Genomic DNA, 8,958 nt, shown 5'->3' with positions numbered 1-8,958 from the left:
GAATAAAATGGATCCTAGCATTCACTGTATGGGAGAGAGACACGCTCCGCTGTAGCATATGGACAAGTATGTCCTTAGGCTTTACTCATAGTATTCATGGCGAAGTTTCTTCTTCGTTAAATTGTTATATGGTTGGAATTGGAAAATGCTACATGTAGTAATTCTAAAATGTCTTGGATAATTTGATACTTGGCAATTGTTGTGCTCATGTTTAAGCTCTTGCATCATATACTTTGCACCCATTAATGAAGAAACACTTAGAGCTTGCTAATTTGGTTTGCATATTTGGTTTCTCTATAGTCTAGATAATATCTAGTATTGAGTTTTGAACAACAAGGAAGACGGTGTAGAGTCTTATAATGTTTACAATATGTCTTTTATGTGAGTTTTGCTGCACCGTTCATCCTTGTGTTTGTTTCAAATAACCTTGCTAGCCTAAACCTTGTATCGAGAGGGAATACTTCTCATGCATCCAAAATACTTGAGCCAACCACTATGCCATTTGTGTCCACCATACCTACCTACTACATGGTATTTATCCGCCATTCCAAAGTAAATTGCTTGAGTGCTACCTTTAAAATTCCATCATTCACCTTTACAATATATAGCTCATGGGACAAATAGCTTAAAAACTATTGTGGTATTGAATATGTACTTATGCACTTTATCTCTTATTAAGTTGCTTGTTGTGTGATAACCATGCTTCTGGGGACGCCATCAACTATTCTTTGTTGAATATCATGTGAGTTGCTATGCATGTCCGTCTTGTCTGAAGTAAGAGAGATCTACCACCTTTATGGTTGGAGCATGCATATTATTAGAGAAGAACATTGGGCCGCTAACTAAAGCCATGATTCATGGTGGAAGTTTCAGTTTTGGACATATATCCTCAATCTCATATGAGAATAATAATTGTTGCCACATGCTTATGCATTAAAGAGGAGTCCATTATCTGTTGTCCATGTTGTCCCGGTATGGATGTCTAAGTTGAGAATAATCAAAAGCGAGAAATCCAAAATGCGAGCTTTCTCCTTAGACCTTTGTACAGGCGGCATGGAGGTACCCCATTGTGACACTTGGTTAAAACATGTGTATTGCGATGATCCGGTAGTCCAAGCTAATTAGGACAAGGTGCGGGCACTATTAGTATACTATGCATGAGACTTGCAATTTGTAAGATATAATTTTCATAACTCATATGCTTTATTACTACCGTTGACAAAATTGTTTCATGTTTTCAAAATAAAAGCTCTAGCACAAATATAGCAATCGATGCTTTCCTCTTTGAAGGACCATTCTTTTACTTTTATGTTGAGTCAGTTCACCTATCTCTCTCCACCTCAAGAAGCAAACACTTGTGTGAACTGTGCATTGATTCCTACATACTTGCATATTGCACTTGTTATATTACTCTATGTTGACAATTATCCATGAGATATACATGTTATAATTTGAAAGCAACCACTTGAAACTTAATCTTCCTTTGTGTTGCTTCAATACCTTTACTTTGATTTATTGCTTTATGAGTTAACTCTTATGCAAGACTTATTGATGCTTGTCTTGAAGTACTATTCATGAAAAGTCTTTGTTTTATGATTCACTTGTTTACTCATGTCATTTCCATTGTTTTGATCGCTGCATTCATTACATATGTTTACAAATAGTATGATCAAGGTTATGATGGCATGTCACTTCAGAAATTATCCTTGTTATCGTTTTACCTGCTCGGGACGAGCAGAACTAAGCTTGGGGATGCTGATACGTCTCCGACGTATCGATAATTTCTTATGTTCCATGCCATATTATTGATGATACCTACATGTTTTATGCACACTTTATGTCATATTCGTGCATTTTCCGGAACTAACCTATTAACAAGATGCCGAAGAGCCGATTGTTGTTTTCTGCTGTTTTTGGTTTCAGAAATCCTAGTAACGAAATATTCTCGGAATTGGACGAAATCAAAACCCAGGGTCCTATTTTGCCACGAAGCTTCCGGAAGACCGAAGAGGAGTCGAAGTGGGGCCACGAGGGGCCGCCACCATAGGGCGGCGCGGCCCGGGCCTTGGCCGCGCCGACCTGTGGTGTGGGGCCCTCGTGTGGCCCCCACGTTGCCCTTCCGCCTACTTAAAGCCTCCGTCGCGAAACCCACGATACGAAGAACCACGATACGGAAGACCTTCCGCAGACGCCGCCGCCGCCAATCCCATCTCGGGGGATTCTGGAGATCTCCTCCGGCACCCTGCCGGAGAGGGGATTCGTCTCCCGGAGGACTCTACACCGCCATGGTCGCCTCCGGAGTGATGAGTGAGTAGTTCACCCCTGGACTATGGGTCCATAGCAGTAGCTAGATGGTTGTCTTCTCCTCATTGTGCTTCATTGTTGGATCTTGTGAGCTGCCTAACATGATCAAGATCATCTATATGTAATTCTATATGTTGTGTTTGTCGGGATCCGATGGATAGAGAATACCATGTTATGTTAATTATCAAGTTATTACCTATGTGTTGTTTATGATCTTGCATGCTCTCCGTTATTAGTAGAGGCTCTGGCCAAGTTGATGCTAGTAACTCCAAGAGGGAGTATTTATGCTCGATAGTGGGTTCATGCCCGCATTGACACCTGGGGAGTGACGAAACCCCTAAGGTTGTGTTGTGTTGTTGCCACTAGGGATAAAACATTGATGCTATGTCCGAGGATGTAGTTGTTGATTACATTACGTACCATACTTAATGCAATTGTCACGTTGCTTTGCAACTTAATACCGGAAGGGGTTCGGATGATAACCTGAAGGTGGACTTTTTAGGCATAGATGCAGTTGGATGGCGGTCTATGTACTTTGTCGTAATGCCCAATTAAATCTCACTGTACTTATCATGACATGTATCTGCATTGTTATGCCCTCTCTATTTGTCAATTGCCCGACTGTAATTTGTTCACCCAACATGCTTTTATCTTATGGGAGAGACACCTCTAGTGAACTGTGGACCCCGGTCCATTCTTTAATACTGAAATACAAATCTGCTGCAATACTTGTTTTTACTCGTTTTCTCTGCAAACAATCATCTTCCACACAATACGGTTAATCCTTTGTTACAGACAAGCCGGTGAGATTGACAACCTCACTGTTTCGTTGGGGCAAAGTACTTTGGTTGTGTTGTGCAGGTTCCACGTTGGCGCCGGAATCCCTGGTGTTGCGCCGCACTACATCCCGCCGCCATAAACCTTCAACGTGCTTCTTGGCTCCTCCTGGTTCGATAAACCTTGGTTTCTTTCTGAGGGAAAACTTGCTGCTGTGCGCATCATACCTTCCTCTTGGGGTTCCCAACGAACGTGTGAAATACACGCCATCACCAAGCTTAGACGCTTGAGTCTTCTTAAAATATGCAGGGATGAACCACGGGGGAATCCCCAAGCTTTGACTTTTCACTCTTCTTGATCATATTGTATCATCCTCCTCTCTTGACCCGTGAAAACTTCCTCCACACCAAACTCGAAACAAACTCATTAGAGGGTCAGTGCATAATTCATATATTCAGAGGTGACATAATCATTCTTAACACTTCTGGACATTGCACAAAGCTACTAAAAGTTTATGGAACAAAGAAATCCATCAAACATAGCAAAACAGGTAATGCGAAATAAAAGGCAGAATCTGTCAAAACAGAACAGTTCGTAAAGACGAATTTTAAAGTGGCACCAGACTTGCTCAGATGAAAATGCCCAAATTGAATGAAAGTTGCGTACATATCTTAGGATCACGCACGTAAATTGGCAGATTTTTTTGTTTTTTCTACAGGGACTACTGCTCAAATTCGTGACAGCAAGAAATCTGTTTCTGCGCATCAATCCAAATCTAGTATTGGCTTTACTATCAAAGACTTTACTTGGCACAACAATGCAATAAAATAAAGATAAGGAGAGGTTACTACAGTAGTAAACAACTTCCAAAACTCAAATATAAAATAAAATGCAGAAGTAAAATAATGGGTTGTCTCCCATAAACGCTTTTTCTTTAACGCCTTTCAGCTAGGCGCAGAAAGTGTGAATCAAGTAACATCAAGAGACGAAGCATCAACATCAATAGGTATCTTAGATGCTCCACCATCCGTAGTGGTGCTAAGGGCTTTGTCAATTTTAGGCCTATAATAATTTTTTGGCTTAGGCACTTTAGAGACATACATAAACTTTTGCTCCTTACCCACATAAGCTTTCTCCTTAAACTTAAGAGAAGAAAAAGTTGAACCCAAGGTTCACATAGCTTCTTCAAGTTCACTAATCCTATGGGTTCGATTATCATGAGTAGCACAAGTTTCTAAAACAGCAATTCTCTCATTAATTCCTCCTAGAGATTTATCCAGTTTATCAGTGCTATTAAGTAATATTCCCAATTTAGTCTCAATACTTGGAAGATCTTTCTCTATGGTCTCCAACTTTTTCATGACATCTTCAAGAGAGATTTCAATTTTAGCTTCATTAACAGGTGGTATTCCAACTAGACTCTCAATAATGCAACTAGCTTCTAAAGCAGGAGTGCCTAGGAAATTACCTCCCGCAAGAGTATCAAGAACATACCTATTCCAGCTAGAGATACCAACATAAAAGTTCCTGAGTAGTATACTAGTGGAGTGTTTCTTAATGCACCTATGATGAGCATCACTAATTCTATACCAAGCATCTTTAAAACTTTCTCCCCCTTGTTGCTTAAAGGAACGAACTTCAACTTCCGGATTACTCATTTTTAGCAGTAGTAAATAAAGCAAACTAAAAAAGTAAATGTAAGTAACTAATTTTTTTGTGTTTTTGATATAGAGAACAAGACAGTAAATAAAGTAAAACTAGCAACTAATTTTTTTGTGTTTTGATATAGAGAACAAGACAGTAAATAAAGTAAAACTAGCAACTAATTTTTTTGTGTTTTGATATAATGCAGCAAACAAAGCAGTAAATAAAGTAAAGCAAGACAAAAACAAAGTAAAGAGATTGGATGTGGAAGACTCCCCTTCCAGCGTGTCGTGATCTCCCCGGCAACGGCGCCAGAAATTTGCTTGATGCGTGTAGTTGACACGTCCGTTGGGAACCCCAAGAGGAAGGTGTGATGCGCACAATAGCAAGTTTCCCTCAGTAAGAAACCAAGGTTTAATCGAACCGAGTAGGAGTCAAGAAGCACGTTGAAGGTTGATGGCGGCGGAGTGTAGTGCGGCGCAACACCGGGGATTCCGGCGCCAACGTGGAACCCGCACAACACAATCACAGAACTTTGCCCCAACGTAACAGTGAGGTTGTCAATCTCACCGGCTTGCTGTAAACAAAGGATTAGATGTATAGTGTGAATGATGATGTTTGTTTGCGAAGAACAGTAAAGAATAATTGCAGCAGATTGTATTTCAGATGTAAAGAATAGGACCGGGGTCCACAGTTCACTAGCGGTGTCTCTCCCATAACATAGCAGATGTTGGGTGAACAAATTACAGTTGGGCAATTGACAAATAAAGAAGGCATAACAATGCACATACATATATCATGATGAGTACTATGAGATTTAATCAGGGCATTACGAAAAAGTACATAGACCGCTATCCCAGCATGCATCTATGCCTAAAAAGTCCACCTTCAGGTTATCATCCGAACCCCCTCCAGTATTAAGTTGTAAACAACAGACAATTGCATTAAGTATGGTGCGTAATGTAATCAACACAAATATCCTTAGACAAAGCATCATATCGATGTTTTATCCCTAGTGGCAACATCACATCCACAACCTTAGAACTTTCTGTCACTGTCCCAGATTTAATGGAGGCATAAACCCACTATCGAGCATAAATACCCCCTCTTGGAGTCACAAGTATCAACTTGGCCAGAGCCTCTACTAGCAACGGAGAGCATGCAAGAACATAAATAACATATATGATAGATTTATAATCAACTTGACATAATATTCAATATTCATCGGATCCCAACAAACACAACATGAAGGATTACAAATAGATGATCTTGATCATGATAGGCAGCTCACAAGATCTAACATGATAGCACAATGAGGAGAAGACAACCATCTAGCTACTGCTATGGACCCATAGTCCAGGGGTGAACTACTCACACATCGATCCGGAGGCGATCATGGCGATGAAGAGACCTCCGGGAGATGATTCCCCTCTCCGGCAGGGTGCCGGAGGCGATCTCCTGAATCCCCCGAGATGGGATTGGCGGCGGCGTCTCTGGAAGGTTTTCCGTATCGTGGCTCTCGGTACTGGGGGTTTCGCGACGGAGGCTTTAAGTAGGCGGAAGGGCAGGTCAGGGGGCCACACGAGGGCCTCACACAACAGGTCGGCGCGGCCAAGGGCCAGGCCGCGCCGCCCTATTGTCTGGCCACCTCGTGGCCCCACTTCGTCTCTCCCTCGGACTTCTGGAAGATTCGTGCAAAAATAGGACCCTGGGCGTTGATTTCGTCCAATTCCGAGAATATTTCCTTACTAGGATTTCTGAAACCAAAAACAACAGAAATTAGCAACTGGCTCTTCGGCATCTCGTCAATAGGTTAGTGCCGGAAAATGCATAATAATGACATATAAAGTGTATAAAACATGTGAGTATCATCATAAAAGTAGCATGGAACATAAGAAATTATAGATACGTTTGGGACGTATCAACGAGCTGTTAGATATAATTTGTCTCCTGATTCTAAATTTGCCACATCTCCCATAAATATTAGAGATAAGGATTATGATTTTTCTCTGGATTTATCTTACATATCTATTGTTGAGAAAGAACCCTTTCGTGGTACTAAAAATGAAAGTGCTATGAGAATGAAAGTGCTATGAGACATATGAATGAACTCTCTACTTTGAGAAGTTTATTCTCCGATGATATTAAGATACGCACTTACTTTGTCACTAAAATTTCCCTTTTCTCTCTGAAAGGAGCAGCTAAAATTTGGTATGATAATTTGTCCCCTGGATCTATTGATAGTCCTATTGGTTTGGTTAATGCTTTCTTTCAGAACTATTTTCCTGCTAGTGCTCAACATGCTACTTTGCAGAAAATCTTTGACTTTGTGCAGGTAGTAGGAGAGAAATTGCCTGAATCATGGGCAAGATTTTGTTCTTTAATTAGAGCACTGTCTAAACATCTGTTAGCTAAAAATGAACTCCTTGATATATTTTATAATGTAATAACCGTTGGATCTATTGAATGTGTTGGTTGTGTTTTCAGAAAAAGAACTCCGGCTGAAGCTGAGGAATTATTGGCTAAAATAAGCAAGAAAGCTAAAAATGAACTCCTTGATTATGATGATTGGACTACACCGGAGCCGACACCAACACCGAAGAAAAGAGGAATGATTGAATTAAATGATGAAGTGATGAGGGAAGCCAAGAAATCTCTTAAGGAGAAGGGTATTAAATCTGAAGATGTGAATAATCTACCACCTATAGAAGAATTATGTAAGTCAATCCCTCGCTCTTCCACTATCGATGTACACTCTCTCCAATGCTTTGATAATAGAGATATTCCCTACTCTAAACCTCCTGATCAATGCTTAGATGAATTTGATAATTATACTGTTAAGCAAGATAACTTTAGTAAGAGAGTGGAACATCACCTAATGGAAAATTCTAGAGCTATCAATAATTTGCATGATATTGTGGAAAGAACCTCTAATGATGTTAAAATTCTTGTCAAACATTTCCAAATGGTTCAAACTCAAATTGATCAGCTCTTAAGTGCAAAAAGATTTGTTAGTTAATGCTTCTAGAGAAAAACATGCTTATGAAATAAGAACTAGAAGTGGTGTTTCTACTCAGGATCCTTTATATCCTGAAGGACATCCAAAGATAATTGAACAAGATTCTCAACGAGTTGATGGTGCTAGGACTTAGTCTAAGAAAAAGAAACATGAAATTGTTGTAGAATCCTCTGAACCTGCTAAGGATCCTAATAGTATATCTATTTCTGATGCTGAAACTGAAAGTGGTAATGATAAAAATGATGCTTCCGATAAAGAAGAAATTGAAGAAGAACCTGAAAAGCATACTAAGAATACAAAATACACTAAGGAATATTTCATTGCTACTAAACATGGTAGTGAAAGAGAACCTTGGGTACAAAAACCAATGGCTTTTCCTGATAAGAAACATAAATTGAAGGAGGAAGAACATTATAATAAGTTCTGTGAATGGATGAAACCCTTGTTTTTGCAAATTCCTTTGACTGATGCTATTAAATTGCCTCCTTAATAAAAGTATATGAAAGATATTGTCTCTAATAAAAGGAAGATTCCCAATGAGGAAATTTCCACTATGCTCGCTAATTACTCCTTTAATGGTAAGGTTCCAAAGAAGCTTGGTGATCTAGGTATACCCACTATTACATGCTCCATAAAAAATAATTATGTTAGAACTTCTCTATGTGATATGGGAGTAGATCGAGTTAGTGTTATGAATTTTTTTTCTCTATAAGAGACTTGATTTAGAAAAATACCAACCGATATATCTTTGCAAATGGCTGATAAGTCTACTACTGTTTCTGTTGGTATATGTGAGGATGTTCCTGTTCAAGTTGCTCATCATTGTATGATATTAACAGACTTTGTTGTGTTGGAAATACCGGAAGATGATAATATGTCTATTATCTTGGGAGAACTTTTATTAACACTGCAGGGGCTGTTATTGATTGCAACCAAGGAAAAGTAACTTTCAATGTCGAGGACAAAGAGCATACAGTTTATTTTCCCAATAAGATTGATGTGAATTATGGTCTAAACTCAATTATTAATGTTGACACCATCCAAATTGGGAATTTTCATTTCCCTTTGCCCAAGCCAAAAAAGAAGAATAATATTGTCATGATTGGAACTATTCCCGTCGAGGTTGAGGTAACATAACCACTGTGTGAAATACAAGTTTTGCTTCATATAAAATTGTTTTGATAACAAGACTTGATCAACCTTGTTAGCAAAAT

Source organism: Lolium rigidum, chromosome 2, assembly GCF_022539505.1.
Source record: "Lolium rigidum isolate FL_2022 chromosome 2, APGP_CSIRO_Lrig_0.1, whole genome shotgun sequence".
NCBI lineage: Eukaryota > Viridiplantae > Streptophyta > Magnoliopsida > Poales > Poaceae > Lolium > Lolium rigidum.
This window is presented reverse-complemented; position numbering follows the sequence as displayed.